Source organism: Grus americana, chromosome 12, assembly GCF_028858705.1.
Source record: "Grus americana isolate bGruAme1 chromosome 12, bGruAme1.mat, whole genome shotgun sequence".
In the NCBI taxonomy this organism is placed as follows: domain Eukaryota; kingdom Metazoa; phylum Chordata; class Aves; order Gruiformes; family Gruidae; genus Grus; species Grus americana.
In genome coordinates, this window is record NC_072863.1 from 17,827,904 (window position 1) to 17,846,940 (window position 19,037).

The window sequence follows — 19,037 nt, forward strand, 5'->3', positions numbered from 1 at the left end:
CGAGGCATTCTTAGTGTTCCCTAAAAGGGAATCTTTCTTCTAATTTTCCTATTTTTTCCCCAACCTTGACAGGAGGTGCAAATACATTCTGAAACATGAATTGAAGCAATAGAATATAATTATTTTTGTAAGTCTGTCTCATGTACCAACTGACATATCTAGAATTGCTAGGTGACGTCAACTCATATTATTCTAGGGGGTTTTTTTTATTTTAAACACTCCTTATCTGATCACAATTTCCATCGTGTCATTTGCTCTGCAACGTCTCATCCTAGTTTTGAAAAGACTGGAACTGATGGATACTCTTAAGTGTCCTGCCTCTGTTAGGCAGGTAAGCAGAGTCAGCTTAGTGCCTGCTTCGTTATGCTAACCCTCTACCCAAAAGTAGATAAACACAAGATGATGATTACAGACTAATTACCAGGACAAAATTATTCTTGTGCTGACTAACTATAAGCTTATGTGCAACTATTCAGCATGAGTAATGTGCTTAGTGTTACACAATACAGAAAAAAAAAAGTAGAAGGAACTACCGAATTGTGTTTAGAAAAATAAGCAGCACAAATTTTGTATCTGATAACTTTAAGTATTCTATGCTGCTTATATGGGATCATTTCAGGTTTGTATCAATCTTCATGGAGGGAGAAAAAAGGAATTGCACTCAGAGCTGACGAGCAAACGCTCATATAAACTGGGAATGCACTTAATGATGGGCAGCAGCAGCAAACGTTTCAGAATGCTCCTCCTAACCACAAGAAATATTGTCAGCGGCAGCAAACATTGCTTCTGCTTGTATCGCCACACAAGCTTGCAGTTCTCAAGATAAGGCACCCTGCATCCATGTGGGCAACTGCAAATTTATCTTCAAAACCACAGGCTCCCTCGCACACGACTTTGCTTCCTGAATGCCAAATGAATGAAGATAGGACAGATCAGCTGGGGTTGGCTCTGAAAAGCCAGCGGTGGCTTGGCACTGGCGAGGACCCGGGCCAGGGCAGCCTCCCGGCGTAACCCTCCCGTCCCTGGCTCCTCGCCTTCAAGCACCTGCAGTCAATGGCAGCAGTTAGCGAGGAAAAACTGCAAGTTGGATTATTTCTACAAAGACTGAACTTGGCCTGTGCTGAACAATTATTTTCTAATTTCTTCTGCGTTGCAACGGGAAAGGCCATCAGGCCCCGCGTTCGCGAGTGCCTGTGCGAGGCCGGGCGCGTCCCTCCGGCTCCGCAGGCCGCAGCTCTCCTTTTTAGGCCGTCCTCGTGTTTCGGTTACCCGATCCTGCCCTGAGAATGAAGCCAGCAGCTGGGGGCCTCCTCCGCCGGCCGCGCACGGAAGAGGCCGAGGCCGGGCCCGCACCGCCCGGGAGACCGCCGGGCGCCGCCGCCTCGGCCCGTCGGGCCCCGTCCTGCCCCGCTCCCCCTCAGGCGTTCCCGCTCCCGCCGCCTCAGCCGGGCCCCGCGTGCAGCCTCCGCCGCCGAACCCCCCGCGCTCGCGAGCCGGCGGGGGCGGGGGGAAAGCGGCCGGGCGGCCCGCGCATGCGCGGCACCTTGTTTACCCCGCTCGGCGCGGCCCCGCCGCGGGCGGCCGGCAGGTGTCGCCCCACGCCCAGGAGAGCCGGCCTCGCTCGGTGGCCGCCAGGTGGCGCCTGCGCCCTCCATTCGCTCGCGAGCCGCCGAGCAGCGAACACCCCAAACAATCCCCAGCGCCGCCGCCAAATTAAATAACCTGCCCGCGCCCCGCGCCCTCCCCAAACTCCCCCTCCGCGGCCAAGTCTCCGGGCCGGGCCGGGCTGGTCGCGCAACCGGCAGCCGGGCCGGGGATATAGGAGCGGAGCTACGAGCCTGGGCCTCCTCGCTGCCTACGCCGACACTGGGCAAGGTAAGTTAGAAAATGGCGGCGAAGCTTCTGGAAGTTTGGAGGGGGGACTCGGGATCGCGGTGCGTGGCTGCGGAGAGAGGCCCGGACGGGGCCCGCGGTCTCCGGGCCTGCGGGGACGGCGCGGGGCGCTAGGCCGGCTGGCCACAGGGACTCCGCGCAGCCAAGATGGAGGACGGCGGGGCCGAGCCGCGAAAACACTCCAGCCCCCCGCTTCCCCACCCCCCCTTCCCAGCGCGCCTCGGCGGGGAGGGGGGACGCGAGCGGGAGCGCGAGTGAGAGAGCGAGAGGGCGCCGAAAGCGGCCCCCGCTGCCCGCCCAGAGCCCCGTTCCTCCTCCCCAGAGCCGGCCGCGGGCAGGCTGGGCCCAGCGCTCGGCGAGCTAAAATGGAGAACCACCTTCTCCTCCTCCTCCTCCCCCCTTCTCCCGAGCTGAGCAGGGGCTGCTGGCAAGATGGAGGACTCGGGCATTGTGTGTGTGTGGGGTGTGTGTGTGGGCAAGCCGGGCCGGGCCGCTCGGAGGGTGGGGAGGGAGGGGAAGGGGGGTCGGAGCCGCTGCGGACGGAGCGGGCCGCCCTCGGGGGGGGGGGGGGGAAGAGCGCTGGGCCGCGCGGCGCGCAGGAGAAAATGGTGGGGCGGCTGCCGGTGCCCCGGGGTGGAGTGTCGGAGGAGGCCGGGGAGAGGGGACTCCCACCCCTGACAGCGCTCCCCCTCCTTCCCGCCGCCCAGCACCTGAGCTCTTCCTGCTAGCCCGCTCCCGGCGGCTTCCTCGCGGAGGAAAGTGCCGAGGGATCGGGGTTTCTCTCCTCCGTCTACTCTTCCCCGCCTCGGCCGAGCTGGGGCAACTCCGGCCGCCTCATCCCGAGTGACGGGGCTGGAGGGCTGGCGAGAGCGAGTTCCGTCGGCCCAAGTGAGGACGTGGGGACTGACCTGCTCCTTTGCCCCTCGCCTCCCTTCGCTGCCTCCCCCGAAAGAGCTGGCGACCCCCGCCCGCGCCCCCCCTTCCCCCCGCGTCCAGGTCGGGGAAGGCCTTTGTGGGGCGAGTTTTCCCCTCCGAGTGACTTTGGGGGAGCTCTTCGGCGGCTGCCCGCTAAGAGGAAGAGTTGTGGCAGTTTCCGTTCGGCTTTCTTTTATTTTTTTTTTTTTTCTGTAAAGAAAGGGCGCTTGCCAACTTGTGCCGGGGACGCCCGATGCCGGGAGCCGCGTGTTGCAGGAACCCCGCTGGGCGCTCGCCGGCCCTTGTGGGGGAGGGGGGGAGGAGGAGGAGGAGGAAGAAGAATGCTTCTTACTGGGGGGTTTTGGCGCCACTTTTGTTTTAGATAGTGCTCCTCTGCCCCCTCCTCCTCGGCACGCACTGAACTGAGCTGAACCCTGCCCAGGTAGGAAGCGAGAGCTTTCCTGGTGTTTCTCTTTTCTGGGCGCTTATTTTCTCTACACGGATTAAAAAAAAAAATACAGTTGTTGCCGTGGTGAGGGACTTGGAGGGACAGGGGAGTGAGGAGTGAGCGGCGGCGGAGAGCGGCAGCGGATGGCTGGGCGGCCCTGTTTTTCGGATGTTCCTCTCTCCCTGCCCGATCGCATCCCCGGTGCCTGGGTGTGCTGGCACCGCTGGCCCCTCCGCCGAACTGCCTCCATGCCTCCCTCGATCGCGGGTAGCGTTGTATAATCCCTCCGTCCCGTGGAAATCGGGGGTCGGCCGACCTCAATGTATTTCTTTTTCCCTCATCCCCGAGAGCGCTCGGCTCCCTTTTTCGCTGCTTTTTTTTTATTGGACTGCCCTGGCTTGGCTATTGCTGTCGTCTTCCCACGGGATGCGGCGTTCGGAGTTAACACAAAGTTTCAATAACCGGCGAGTCCTGCGCTGTAGTTACTGTGGGTGGGTTTTTTGGGGGTGGTTTTTTTTGTTGTTTTTAATTAGTTTTCGGCAGCTTGGGTAACACTGCTGCCCCCCCTGGGTAAGCGCTCTCTTCCCGTGTGCTCCCCCGGAGCCACACCCTGGCGTGTCCGGTCTCATTAGGCGCCTTATCCGGCGGTGTGACCCCGCGTTTTCCCTCGCCTCCCCCGGGAGCAGCAGCAGTGCCCGGAGGTAACCCGGGGCGGCCGAGGTTGCGCTGCGCCCCGCTGCCGTCTCCCTCGGTGGGGCGAGGAGGGGCCATGTCAGCGCGGCGGTTCGTGCCGGGGGCGGGGAGTCGGGTTACCGAAGTGCGTCACACGCGGCCCCGCCGGGGCCTGCTCCGGGCCGCCGCCGCCTCGCCCGCCTGCCCTCCGCCCGCCTGCCCATTGGCCAGCGCCCGGGCGGGAGGCGGCGGCTTCCTCCCGCGCCCCGCGGCGGGCAGCCCCCGGCCGGACACCTCCGCCGGGCCCCGGCCGCCGCGCTCTCGGCGGATTGCGTTTACCTTCGGAGGAGCGGAGGGGCTTTCTTGGCCGGCGCTGCCCGAGGTGTGTTGGGAGCGCAGCTGTTGGAGAAAGCTGGCGCAGCGCAAAGGTCACCTCGTGGAAATAGCTTCCACGTCTTCTCAGTGCTGTTGGTTTTTGTCGAAATGGAAGGGGAGGAAAACGCCTTTTGGATCACTTCCCTCGAAGCCGTTGTACGAGTGTTGTTATGCTGTCTGGGAGTTTTGTTCAGTCCTGTTCTAAATGACCAGAAACTAGAGTTCCTAGCATTTCCTAGAGTAAGACGTTCTCCAAGCATAGGTCTCACTGTTGACTCTTAGCAATTCACTCTCGATTTGTGATTGATAACTTCTTGTTTATAATGCTTGGCCATTTGAAACAACTTTTTTCCTTTTTCATATTTTCCTTTCCCTAAATAGAGTATTTATTCACATATTTACTATTATTCCTTGAATGTTTATCTGGTATTGAACTGTCCAGGACTTACAGAATACCCATGTGCAGGCTGGTTGGTTATGCGCAGGTAAATAAATACCGCAAGTGATTGTGCAATTGACGGACGTTAATCTCTGGCTTCTTGGTATTGCTTGCTCATTATCCCCAACTCTTAATTTTGCGGGTAAATCTTGCTGGTGATCAGTCGCAGAATGCCACAGACCTTGTATGAGGCTCTTTGCTGGGTAACACTTTCTTTTGCCTTATAACCATGATAACAGTTTCATTACAAAATGAAACAAGGTGTGAGAAAGCCGCCATGCTGTTAGCATAAACCTTCGTCTTTTTGCTGCTTTCAGCACTGGAGGTCAATGGGGTGGAATTTCCATACCATTCTGATTAATTAAACAAAGACTAAGAAAGCTTCAAAGCTATACAAAGGAGAAAAATATGAATTATTTCCCATCTCTAACAGATAGATCTTGCTCCGTAACCAATGGGGCTCATGCGGGCCCTTCTCAGCAAAACCTGTTACGTTTTATGGTGTCATCTACAGGTGGGTTTTATGCAACCTGTGAGAGAAATCTGTGAATTTCTGTTGCTATTGTTTGTATTACGTTAACTGTGGTAAAAATAACGTTGGATGTTTTATAAGCGTAAATTCGGAACTGGAGGATGGGAGAGAGTCTAATTTTCCTGTGAAACTTCATAGTGCTCAGGTATTTCCCAAGTTACGTACTTGGGCCAGAGTTATATTTTTGGAGCTTTTTCATCCATTTATGGTTTGAGGTAAATAATACTGAGCAAAGTCAATAAGCAATGTAAGGGTTTGTTAAACTTGTAATTAAGAAGACTAGTTAAAATTTATGTACAGATCTCTTCTTAGACATACAGTCTTGATGCTTTGTAATTGAAAGCTGAAATTATTAGTTTGAGTAAGCTGGTTAAAATTAATAATCCTGTGATACTTTAATGTATTTAAAAAAAATAGGTTCTGTGAAATGACAAAAGATTGGTAGGTTCATAGCTTGTTAAAATATTTGGTTTAAAAATGTATTGTGCTACTTGATGAACGTTCCATTTTTAAAATAGGACTATTCAATTAGCTGGCTGGTAGTCTAACTCAAATTCCATAAGTATATCACATTCCAGCTTTACATGTTAAAGTCTTTAAAGGCATAAATGTGCAGAATGAAATAATTTCCACTTGGAAGATGTGGAAATAGAATTGTCAGTTAAATGGTCTCTTTACTTTTGTTTCAGTATAACTTATCAATAGCAACTGAATTATTTTTAAAAACAGTAATGTAGACAGCTTCTCTTGAATATTACATCCTACTACAGTCTCCTGTAGAAAATAGCTGCAGGGAACAAACCAGTTGAAAGTGCGTGCTCTTGTTGGTGGGAGCGACACATCAGAGCATTATGAACTTTTTTTAATTAGATTGCTCTTTGTCACTTATGGTTCAAATTTAGAACGATTTGAGAGTCCTCATTTGTCATTTTCATTTGTGGTGTTACTGTCTCGGTTGTTTTGCTGCAGGCAAATACTATAGGAGACATTTCTGGAACTTCTGTGCCAGCATAAGCAGGTTGTATGTTTTACGGAAACATTAAATGCTTTGGTTGCTTATTTTCACCAAATGAATCCCCAAAAGTAAGCAAATAGTTCTGCTGGTTACTTCTTGGTTTTGTTACTGGAATGATGTGTTTTGTCAAATGAGATGAGGTTTTGAACTGAGCGTGGTCTCTGCTTACAGTGTGACTATTTTTTCTCCCATTAGTTTGAAAACTTAGGAGAATGTTGTAGGTGTGAATTTCCAAAATGGTACTGTTGGGTTTTTTGTTTGTGTGATTTGGTTTTTTGTTGGGTTTTTTTTTTTTTGGGGGGGGGGTGAGGAATTAAGAAAACGTACTGGAAAAGCAGTGTGTTGTAGATTGTGTCTCTGTCAGCTAGATGCTAGAATTTCCAAGAGCTTCATCTGCTTGAGTAATTGTCTTTAATGGAAAGAAGTGATTGATAGCAGCCATCAACATATCAGTTTAATATTCTTAAATAAGCTCTGCTCACTTTCTCAGTATTACTTAAACCATTCACATTCTGAAAACTTCAGCTTCCCTATATGAAGATCATTGACAAAGAAGAGGAGAGAATGCAGTGATAACGCAGTCCTTGGGAAACTGGGGTGAGCAGGGAATTGCAGTTTTAGATTGGAAAATAGGAAGCTTATACACAACAAATCTATGAAGACATGGAAAGAACTGTTTTCCGTATGCATCACGAAAACTTAAATGGTGACATATAGGTGTTGGTTTAGATTCAATGCCATCCAATGTTTTCGATCACCTCCACTTTTAAAGTCAGAGGGTAAGTAAAAATGGGATTTCTTCATGTTCCCATAGCTCTTCTGACACTGGCCCTGGCGGTTTGATGTGCTCTGGTCCTCTTCCTGCCTCCTGACCTGTCCTGGTGGCTACAGGCAGATTAAACCTCCTGGTTAAGGTATCAGAGTCCTTCCTGCCAGGAAGAAGTTCACAGTGTGCCGAGTTACTCGCTACAGTCTGCTCAGGTTTGGGCTCCTCCTGGAGCAAGATCTGGATCTGCCGAGTCGGTCGCAGTTTCCGTGGCCTCGGGTCGCTGCTGTTGCACCGGCCGACCCTGCACCCCAGAGGGCGCTGCGGAGGTCTGGGAGGGGTCTTCGTGGGACAGCCATGCCTGGGGGCAGTCGGGGGGGGGGGGTAGCAAGGCTTGGAGTTTTGCTTTGTCTTTGCGGTATTATATCAACGTAACTGAAGCTCTTGCGCTAGCATTTGGTTTTTTCTAACACACTGCTTTCTGGAGTCAACCAGTTAAAGTCTTCCACCATTCTGTGAACAGATTTCATTCTATGAAGTTCAGTGACTTCAGTTGGCTTTTTATATTAGAAAAAAAAATCTGCTTTCAAAAGTTGTGTATCTTTGTAGTTTAAAGGTAAGCCTTGAAATCTGATGTGACTTTTAACAAGATCAGATATTTACTTATGAGGGATACAGTGAAAACTTATGTTTTGAGAGTTGGAGATGAAAAATGTACTTTTAATCATATGTTGGTTTTAATTAGAAATTATTTTAAGTTTTCTCATCTTGCAGTTCATAAGAATCTGGTGAAATTGGATTTTTTTTTGTTTTTTTTGAGTAAATACAAAGTAAGGGAGACTTCTGAAGGTGGCCCTCATTTAGATCACCAGAGACAAATGTAGGGCTAATGTTTACTTGTTCAAATTGGGAAGCTTGAGGGGCTGTTCTCTGACTGTCTTCTATCTTGAGGAAGATGTTTCACTGTTCAGGTATCAACACAAAAACTGTGCTCTCTTTTCTTGATCCTCTCTGTTTGATGGCAGGGATCACTAAGACTAGACCAGAGTCCTGTATTTGATGGGTTATGCCATTGTGATATTTCACAGTATACTCTATCCCTTTTCAGTATCTCTATCTCCAAGTGTTGCACTATTAAGAAAAGCTCAGATCTGTGAGATCTTGAGAAGAAGGGAAAGCGAGATGTTTCTTTTCTTTCATCTCACAAACACTTTCCCTCAACTGGTCAGATCTGAAGAGCAATCTGGCACCCAATTTTAGAGAAAAGGATGTTGGAAAATTTGATCCCCCAAGATACCCCCTCGGATTTCATGCGACAGCTCTTTCCTAGCCTTTACTGGCTACAGAATTGTGTGAAGGAGCACAGGCATAGTCTGGTTTTAAACTTCTTTATCCCACTTTGAATCAGAAATGAAGGGCGTATAGGACTGCATTTGTATGCAGTTATCTCCTGTCTTATTGTGACTTCAGAAGGAAATTAAGTTAGCTGCTATGTAACTGCTTTATCCAGGTACACATTTTATGTCCAGGTATGTACTTTATTGTTGTATCTTCATTTTTTTGATTGTGTAATTAGCTATATCCTCCCTCTCCGGAGGGCTTATTTTTTAAAAAGACTGTAATCAGAACAGTGAGTAAATGTTAGAAGATTGGCATATATTTGAGGGTAGATTGTGATCTGCGATTGAGACTTTAATCACAATACCCACCCAAACCCAAGTATCCAGAGATGAGAGTGTGCATTGGTGGTTTGGGGGCTGAATGGGTTTTTTTGGGTGGGGGGTTTTTTTTGGTAGATGAATGTTTTATTATGGCTCTGAATCTGATGGCTTATTAGTCCTGCCCTTTTACAACCTTTTATGCATTTTACTTTTCTATGCTTTTACTTCAGTAAAGGTTAATAATTGGATTAGGGCAAGGGAGTATGTGTGGCACTAGAAGTCAGTAGAATATTTTCTACAGCAGTTTTTTGTTAGTGCTTCTGTGTGGCTGCTAGAGAGGAAAGTTTATTTGCATGTGTTCCCATTGTTTTAGGGTTGATGGGGCAAGCCAGTGACTTTTGCTTATATTTTGGAAAAAAGTCTCAAATGATACATGTTGCCATTTAACACCTATGTCTGCAGTGGTCTAGATTAATAAGAAGTAGTGTAGCTGGAGTCCAAATTTCAGAGTTTTCTATTAGCAAAATCATGAAAATAAATCAAATATATTGACACTTCAGAAAGTACAAAACATTTCTGGAACTACTGACCACTTAAAAAAGAAACAATAAATCTCAGGAATTCGTGTCTTGTTGAGTTGGGATTGCATTCCAAGATTGACTTTGAGTTGCTGCCAAGGTTTGGTGAAACGCTGCTCAACTTCTGGCCAGTGAGTTAGCTTAGGGTGATCTGCAGGACAACTCACCTTACCTGCAGGATTCCCCTGAGTCTCTCCCTCCCCCAGTAGTACCCCACTGACAGGCATCATTTAGTGTACACACTTGTCAATTTGATGCTTTCTGGGAAGATGTGGTGATGTAGTACGTGTAGTCACATAGCAAAGATGACTTTAAGCAGTTATTTTTCTATTACTTAATACATGTGATTTGCCTAGAAGGAGATGAATATTTTTGATTTGGAGGTAATGTTGCAGTTCTTGGTTATGGCTGAATTGCATTTTTTTACTTAACATAGGATTTCAGCCTAAGTTTTTGAAATAATATCTTCCTCGCAGTATCTCATCTGGGAAAACAAGATTGACTTTTACTTTGCAAACAAAAATAAGCTGTTCAGGATAAGGGTTTTCTGTCTTTTGTGCAATTACCTGTTATTCCCTTAGGTAAAACTTCCAGTTCATCCCTTAAGAAGGATCAACTCTGGAAATTTGGACCATATCAAGTCTTATTAAACAGATAATATGCAAGTAATATAATTGGTTGATTTTATTTGTCAGAGTGTGATCTTCCATCAGGGAGTATTCAGTATGAGGAGAGTTTGTATGGAATAGGGATGTGAATACTGCAGATCTGTATTTTTTATATGTTACTTATATTCAATTGCCCATAGTAAGATAATAAATTGATAACCGAAGTTACAAAAAAACCCCCAATGTAAGTAGTAAATGCCAGGAACACAGTTTTGTAATTCATGTAGGGTGCATTTGAGGTGTCTAGTTTTTAATTTGAAGGTGATTTTATGACATGAGTCCTGGAATAAGATATTTTTTATAGTTATGGACATAGTGGCCAACTAATTTAATTTGAGTAATCAGGCGGTACATCCTGACCATAAGCAATATTTTTCATTTCACTTCTGATCTTCTTGGAAACAGAAAACTGATTAATTATGCTTTTTCCAAGGGAGAAAACAGGAAATTTGATAGAGACTTTTTTTTCAAAACAAAAGTGACCATTGGCTACTTATGGCCGTGCTATGCTTGTGGCAGACAAATAGGAAGTAGAATTGATACGGACTATTGTATCCTGATTTAGGGTAAAGAACACGCTTTACATATAGTTGAAAAGGAAAGACTGTGATAGTCATAATTTAAGATTAATAACATAAGTATTTTTAAAATTTTGTTATTTTGTACTATTTTGGGATGGGAACTATATTCTTACAGGCAAGTTCCAGTTTGGTGTGCTACCATATACTGTTTTATTTTTATCGTTGCTTTATGTACCTGTTTGAAAACTATATTCAAAATATTTTCTTTTAATTCCACATAAAAGAAAGCTTTGCATTGTGGATGGTCAGTTGTTTCCTGGAAGTGATAACCACAATGAAAAAATTGTGTTCTAGGTCATGGAATCATACAGGAGGGAAAGGCTCTCTGGAGGTGTAGTCCAACCTCCTGCTTAAAGTTTGTCCAGTTAAGTTTTTATTATCTCAGAGGATGGAGTTTCCACAATCTCTCCGGCAACCTACTATGCTAGTCTTATTGGAAGGTATTTTTTTATTTCAGATCTAAAGTCATCTTAAAATCCTATGAAGATTCATGCCCTTCCACCCCCCCAGTATATGTTTGGAAAGTATTCCTTGGTGATGGAGGCTTGGGAAGCTAATGACCTGGTTTAGAACTGATTGTGTTTTTTATTAGGAATTATTGAAAAAGAGAGAGGTGAATGGCTACAGAATGACTTTTTGGTGCCTAATTTCCTCTTCTCTCTAGTTGCATTTACTATCTTTATTTTTCTCCTGCTGTCCGCACTCAAGCTTCACTATCTATGACAAGGTCTTGCAAACAAAACTTCCTTTCCTAAGAATTACCTGTTCACTTAAGTGTCATTCATACACTGATCAAAACGATTCTTCTTGCAGTTTTTGTATTTAAGCAGTGATATTTTTATTCCTTCTCATAAGTATTATTTCTAGAAATCTACAGTTCATTTGAAACTATGGTAACCAGAAAGGAAAGCTGCACAAGTATGTCTTGCATCTGTACTATAGATCTGTCGTTAGTTGCCTAATAAACGATTGGTCAAAAAAAAAAAGGTGAAACTGGCCTTTGCCTATGGATTTACCAGAGAGATGGTTTATTAAAGCAAATATTTCAATGATGATAGAAAAATGGGTGTGGGATTTTTTTCCGCATCTGCTGCTGGATTACATTTGTCTTCAATGTTTCATGTTTAAGCTGGTCTTGTTTTATTAAGTGGGCTTCCATTCGACTTACTTTGATAAGCTGTATTTTCAAATCTGACACTTTTATATTGGTATTTATTTTTTAAAATGTTTATGAATTAAAAAGTATTGCTGATGTAGCAGTGTGTTTATGCTATATTACTACTCTACTGTGAAATAGAACAGATTTTGTAAACTGCAAGACCTGTTGCTTGACAGTTGAAAAATAATCAGAAAAATCAGCCTTAAGGCGTTTTATTTCTTTTGCTGCATTACGTTGTCTTTCTGGTTATACTGCTCAATTTCTATTCAGCAATGCAATGGTTTTATGAAAGTTAATAAAGTTGTGTACTTGGAGAGTATATTTGTGCCTCGAAGCAGTAGTTGCTGCTAAGCACAAATTTTCAAAGGTGGCAAGACACAGGTTGTATACATCAGTATGATATAAAAATGTCAAAAACATTTTTAGAAACTTTCAGTTCAACAACACTGTGGATAGAAGAAAATACAGTCAATCATCCTCTTCATATACAGTAGGTCACGCATTAAGTTTCTTCATATTCACCCCTAAAAGCAGAAACAATATGTGTAAAATTGAATTCTTGAATTTTTTCCTTTTTGTGCGGGGGGGTAGGGGGGGATAAACTATGTGAAGTGTACCTTGCATTCAGAACTGGTTAGGGAAGTTTTGTTTACCGAAAGGATTTATGTGTTCTTGCATAATCCTACAAATGGATTTAGTCTTCCTCTATCCCAATGAAGAGAAGCATGGAAAAATTCTAACAGTTCTTTTGGATGCAAGATTGAGTCTATGTTCTTGGTAGCTTGGGGATTTAACAAACTTACTGAAGTTTTTGAGTTCCTTTACAGTAAGGACTATTCGACAGTATATCAAATCCTAGAAGATGAAATAGGATTACCAGGATGAAGGAAAGTATACCAAAGAAGATGGGGAACATAGGAAAGTGTAAGAATATGTTGATGCTTACTAGAACAGTTTCAAAAGTATGTTCTGTGTCCAGTTGCATCACCTTCACTTTTTTGTTTCTGTTACAGAGTATGTTGGCATTGAGTTACTAGCTACATAAGGTATAAAATAATGGCTTTTATGTTAAATCTTAATCTTGGAATACATTGTCCTGTGAGATGTGGAAGGTGCAAATGTTTGTCTTAAATGTTTGATGAAGTTAGGAATTGAAAAATTAATCATTAAAGCCTTTTGCGGGGGGGATCTGGAGGACAGAAATCAAGCTGGCAATCCACTGAAAATGGAAAGCTGTTTTTTTTTTTTTTTTTTAACTACAGGCATAGTTGGTGGAGAGACTAGTTACTGAACTGATGTGAAAGAACAGAATTGGGCAGTTACGTAACTGGAAGCAATTTTTGAACATAAAATTCCACATGCAGAGTTTCCTCCCTCTTTCATAGTCTTCTTCCTTCCATACTTCTTCCCTTCAAGCTACGGCAGGTGTGCTTTCACCATGGAAGCAGGCCAGTTCAATGGCTAGCTGCTGCTAATAGAGCGGTCCTGTCTCTGTCCCGACCACGTCTTTCTGTTCTGTGTTTTCTGCCCATCTGAACCCCATAGATGAAATGGTTTAAGGAGCTAAACTGTGAAGAGGGGTAGTTTTCTGTGGATTAAATCTCTGTGGAGTCAAATGGGTGCTGCTTCTGCAGGGAAAAGGACACAGGAGCTTTTGGCCAGTGAGAATATAGAATCGAGGGGGACTATCCCTTTCAGTAGTTGAAGTGTTGTATCAGTTGCCAGATCCAACTGTAGCGTGAATGTTTTCCGTAGCTTAGGACCAGGAAAATAAAACTTGACTTCTGCTGTCATGTGCTACTTTTCTACCTGATCTTACTCTTAAAAACCATTTGGGCGATATGCCAGTTCCAAAAGTAATCCTCTAATCTTTGTAGCGATCTCCATTTTATCTTTTTTTTCTGAAATGTTACATAGTCTGTCATAGATCAATTAGAGCTCTGCAAGGAAATTCAGGAGTGCTGTTGATTTGCATTAATTTTTGCAGGTAGGAAGAAAGATCATGTACTTTTTTCTTTGGTTTCAGTCTGAGCACTGGTTAGAAGTTGTGCAGGTGTTACTTGGAATGTGATGGACAGGGTAAGAGGAGACTTAGGAATGGTTATAGAAGGGTTTCCTCCTCTCAAGATTTTCTTCCAGCCTTAGCATGGTTAATTAGATGCTGTTGTCAAAACCCTGCTAGACCTCCTCCTTCAGTTGGATGCTTACCAGCCTGTTGTGGTTAGATCTTATTATGAGCCTTTGCACTCTTGAGTTTTCCGTGGTTTATGGAAGCTGCAGTGCCAGTTCTATACGTGAGATCTCTGTACAGCCTCTTTATGGAATCTAGACCATCCTATGCAATGATCTTAAGTCCCATCCCTCCCAACTAATCTTCCTCTTAGCTTCTGAGGTTTTTGGGGCATGCTGAGGCTACAGGTCTCATCTCTGGGAGTACCTGATAATTAAACCAGACACACCCTTTTTTAATCTCATAAAATATTAATAGTGTCCTTCAGAGATACTGAAAATTAACCAAATGATGCCTGAATACATTGCCTGCCTCTCCTCTCTACCTCAATGTAGGCTCAGTTCAGAGCATTTTGTTTTCTTTCACTCTTGGAAGAAGACTTGCACAGTGTTTTTAGAATGTGGAATCCTCTGATTTTTTTCAACTCGCTAAGAAGATGCTGGCTTTTTTATTTAGGTGTTCGGGAAGAGCTTTACTGTTGTTATTGATGAGAAACTATTGCATAGCGATTCATTGCTTAATTCCTCACCATTTCAGAATTTAGATCTGGGGAAACTGGTCTGCTCTAGGCAGAAGCTATGATTTGTTGAAAATAAGCTTCTGTGTGAATAATCAAACTGACAGCTACACTGTAGGCTGTGATTCTGCTTTTTGACTTTGTAGTCTGGTCAGAAATACTAGACAACGGGAAAGCCACATGTACAAAATTTTTGGTGTTTTGTAGATCATTTTAGGCTTCAGCGAAGATTATAGAGATTCCGGCTGTTCAGTATCCATTTGTATAAGCCATGTTGGAACAGGAGTTACTTTGTTGGTGTTGAATTTGTAGAAGGCAGTGAGCATGGCTGGTGGGCATTGGTTCTCCCAGTTTTGCAGGTGCTCCTTAGAAGGACTGTTGTGAATATAGCTCCAATTGCCTGAGCGCTCTCAGTTTCTCCTTACTGCTGTTGAAATGTTTCTGTGGGACTTCCCTGCTTGGAGGCATGCCAAAATGACTGTGTGGGAAGACTTAATACTTGCTACTTACATAGCATTTTGTATGTTCAAAGTCTTCTGCAAATATTAACTAATCTCTGTTTAACATTTGAGCCCAATTTCTGTCAGTATAAATCAGTAACAGCCAGTTATGACCCCTACTTTTTTTGATGTTAAAAGAACCAAATGATGTAACTACACTAGTTAAGAATAATCTTTATCATCTTATTAACACACCATTTTTGTCACTCTACCCTTCTGGCTAGTGTGATGTAGAAAAAAGTTATGAATAGAGTATAGTACTACTCCTCAGGAGGTCTGTGCATTCGAGGATGCTGACTGTTGGAAAGAATGGCATTTCGTTCATTTTGTGTGTGGTATTTCAAGCTTTTCTGTGCTAGTTTTTGTTTCTGCTATATTAAGGTTTATTTCTTTCCAGTCTGGGGAGTCATAGCATATTCATAACAAGTAATGCTGTCAGAATAATGTTCATTCTGAGCTTGCTTCTTAAGAACTGTCATTCCTCTTAAAACCTAGTCTGAAGTTGAAAATTATTTTAATTACTTATTCTATACCTGTACTAAAAAGTTATTAAGGTTTTCCCTGTGTTCTGGCATTACAAATGGTAGTTTTCAGTTAACTGATATTTTTTAAATACAACTGGTTATGACAAATTCATTAAGCTGTTAATGTTTTGATTACAGTAAGGTTCTCACAACGCCAAACCAGCTATGTACATTTTTACTAGGATCCCATACTCTACTCTGAAAATTACTGTTATGTTGGGTTTTGTTTATGCTGTTGATCAGCTGTAAAGTGTGTTGTATGGAGGTATTTTGCTGCAGCAGTGTCTGAAAAATCAGCATATGTATTTAAAACAAACAGATTTATAATTCATAAAAATGCTCCTTTTGAGTGGCAGTTTTTACAGAAAGTTACGCATTTGTATGTTTTAGCTTGTATTACCCATATTTTTTACTGCTTGTTTGTCTTTTGTAGAGATTGTAAAATAATCTTTTCTTCAGGTAGTTTACAACTGTAATATGCATGAATTTATAAATGTGTGTCTTTGCAAATTGGATTGGATATGTTTTCATGTTAAGCATCCTTTTAAAGACAGACTTCAGCAGTTCTGACTTAATCTTCAACATTTTGTCATTCCAACTTTTCCTTAGGGAATTAAACAGGAAAAATTGCAAGAGGTCTATACAGTAAACTGCATGCTGGAAACAGTGTGGAGTAATAGGAAGAAATACTGAGATCAGGACCATCTTAGTATAGGTGGGGACTGTGCTAAAACAGCTCTCATTTTCCACACCAGGACTGGCCTGGATACTTTTCTGTGGCATTTTGTTGCATCTTGGAGACACAGAAGACTAAGGAAAATGAAGTGGTGGATAGGGCATATTGGTCTTAAACTTTTAGCAGAGAGATGAAAGAGAAATTTCCTAAATTAATGTAAAAAAAAAAATCGGTCTGACAGTAATGTATAGTCTCTGGGAATATATAGTTTGCAGTTTTGAGACCAAAATTCTATTAGTCTGTAAGCAAGTTTGAGTTGTAACTTGTAACACGTTAAAAGCTGACCATAAATTTTGTGGAGTAAAAGCCTATATTAGAAGGTTTAATCTTCTACTTTTTGTCTTTGACCAAAGAGCTTACCAATTTTAAATTGGTTGTTACGTATTAATTTGCTGTTGAGTTTTAGTTAATGAAGGGGTTTTTGTTTGTTGTAAAGTTCAGTAGCTTTAGAAATTAAATGACTCTGGGACTTTTGACCTTCACCAAGTGTCTAAAATGTAGCTAGCTTTTTAAGAAAAATAGTGTTGTACAAAAATTAATAGCCTGCATGAGTATCCCATATGCAGGCCTAGTACTATTGTAAGAATTCTTCTGATCTCAGTTAAAATGGAATAAAACTATTTCTATTTGATTATCATCTGACAAAGTATTAGTCAAAACAACTCTGGTATGAATGCAGTAAAAAAAAAAATTTCTTTTTGTTTGTTTTCTGGCCATAGCATGGTTTTTAGAAGCTACACAGATCAATGACAAAAATCATTAGAAATAGAACTAGTTCTCATTATGTACTCTTACAGTATTAAACTGTTCAGTGCTGAGTGCTGTCTGTGAATAAAGCTAGTCCTGGCGTTATATAGAGTAATGGCAGGTTTTAATAATGTCTGATATGTTGAAGAAACATTGTAATAGTAATGGATTATAGAACCTAAATGAGACCACTCTTGGCTGTACTTGGTAAAATGAACTAGTGATTCTTTGTTCAGCAGGGATGTAATGTCTTTCTATTTCTGTCACATCTCTGCTGCTTTCATTGCCATTTTAGATAGGATTTAGGCAAAGGTGATCAACTATTGGCTTGTCAGATTGTTTATTCACACAGCACAAAACATTGAGTTATGATTTTTTTTAATTGTTGGAAAAGCAGCACGTTGGGCCCACGCTTTTATGTTTCATAGCTGGCTAGATAACCCTTGGTACTGGCATTTGGGTGCTGTACTAAGTATGCATCACACTGCTGTAGCTGGAGAGGATAAGCTAGATTTGGAGTAGTGTATGGCAACTTTTACAGCAGTTGTAGCCTACGAAAACAACATGGACATCTCTAACCCCCCCCCCCCCCCCCCCGACATAATTTGACAGTCGATCATGTCTGCTGTAGTGTGGCACTGATTTTGAAAAGAGCTATTTCCTTGCACCAGCCACAGGACTTCTCCTGTAGAGCCAGCTCAACTTACTAAGCTGTTGGAAAGCTAATTCATTCAAAGAGAAATTAATAGATTGTTGTTCAACAAAGGGTCTGACAAGTGCCCTTGATGATGAGTTATGACCAGAAGTAAATGCAGGGAGAAGGGGTCAGTGGGACCGTTCCTTTCACCAGTAGCAACCCATCTATTTTATTGTATTATCAAACTACTATGGTTATTGTTTGTAGTTTCATTCATTCTTTAGCAAAGAGGAGGATAGATATAGTTAATGCAGTCTTTTCAAATTGGTATAAAATGTGCTCTCAGTTGATAATTGAAAGGAATACTGGAAAAAATTTTGAAATTACTGTTACTGGGCCAAGTTGTTGCCATTGAACAGCTTCCTTTTCTAAAGGTAAATGACAATTTGAGAAGGCATATAAAAGGCCAAGATTGTGAAATAGTGGAGTAAGTGGAACTAGTGGAAGCATTTAAGTTTTAAAAATGGATTTTGTATAATGTATGTGTAATGCATTTTATATTCTAAGTTTTTGATAATAACAGTGTAAAACCTTTAACTGCTGGAGAGCATGATGATTTTAAATATATACTTAATTTTTAGGATTTGGTAGTTTCTGCACAAAAGACTTAATGACATTTAGAGTTGAAGGGTATGTGTTGCAGGTTGTACGTTGGGACTTGTGTATCACAATACAGTAGAACATAGTCTAGAGTATTAGAAATCTGGGGTATCTGTGTTCTCAGACTGCTAAAATTTTACCATATTGTTACTTCTATTCAAGGGGTTTTCCAGAGCCACCACTCTGGGAATAGATGATACTCCAAATAAAATGGAGGAAGATTCTGCATTTTATTCAGGGAGCATGTCGATGATGGAATTAATCAGTTAGGCATGTCAAACAGTATAAGCTGCATATTGCTGTAAAAATACTGCTATTTTGGGCATCATACAAAAGCTTAACTATTGCAGTTGTCACATTCAGAAATGATATAGCAAATCAGAACAGTTAATATCCTGTTATGATAATAAGCAAAAAATGTTATTGGCATGCAAAAAAAGTTACTTGAAAAATATATTTCCCCAGTGTTGTTACTAGATCCTCAAATCTTGAGAAAGCAATGCTAGGGAATGTCTTTGTATGGATATACATGGAATGAGATCAAAGGGAGAGGGAAGTAAGTTTATTTTGAGATAAATATAAAATTCCAAGAAATGAAATTGTCAAAAATGGTAAGAAAATACTTGTTTAGAATATTTTAATGGCACAGTATAATGGTACATCAGCATTGAAAGAAATGCAAACTTCAGGCATTAAGGAGTGTCTTTAAGGAAAATGCAGTAGAAGGTATTTGGTAATGTGATTGAAAGCACTATTTTGCATTACTCTTGGGTATATACTACAG

The 19,037-nt window shown here is 42.7% G+C and overlaps 1 protein-coding gene across 5 annotated transcripts in view; it reads left to right on the plus strand.

Annotated features, from left to right (window-relative positions):
- Nucleotides 1–1,658: 1,658 nt before the first annotated feature.
- STAG2 (stromal antigen 2) overlaps nucleotides 1,659–19,037 on the plus strand; it is an 82,560-nt gene continuing 65,181 nt past the window's right edge. For 2 of the 5 annotated variants that reach the window (XM_054839957.1, XM_054839961.1), the window contains exon 1: nucleotides 1,659–1,875. The gene's annotated coding sequence lies outside the window, so the exon portion shown is untranslated. Of the gene's footprint in view, nucleotides 1,876–3,127; nucleotides 3,251–4,191; nucleotides 4,311–19,037 lie in introns of those variants that run through there. The other 3 variants (XM_054839960.1, XM_054839958.1, XM_054839959.1) reach the window with 3 other exon arrangements.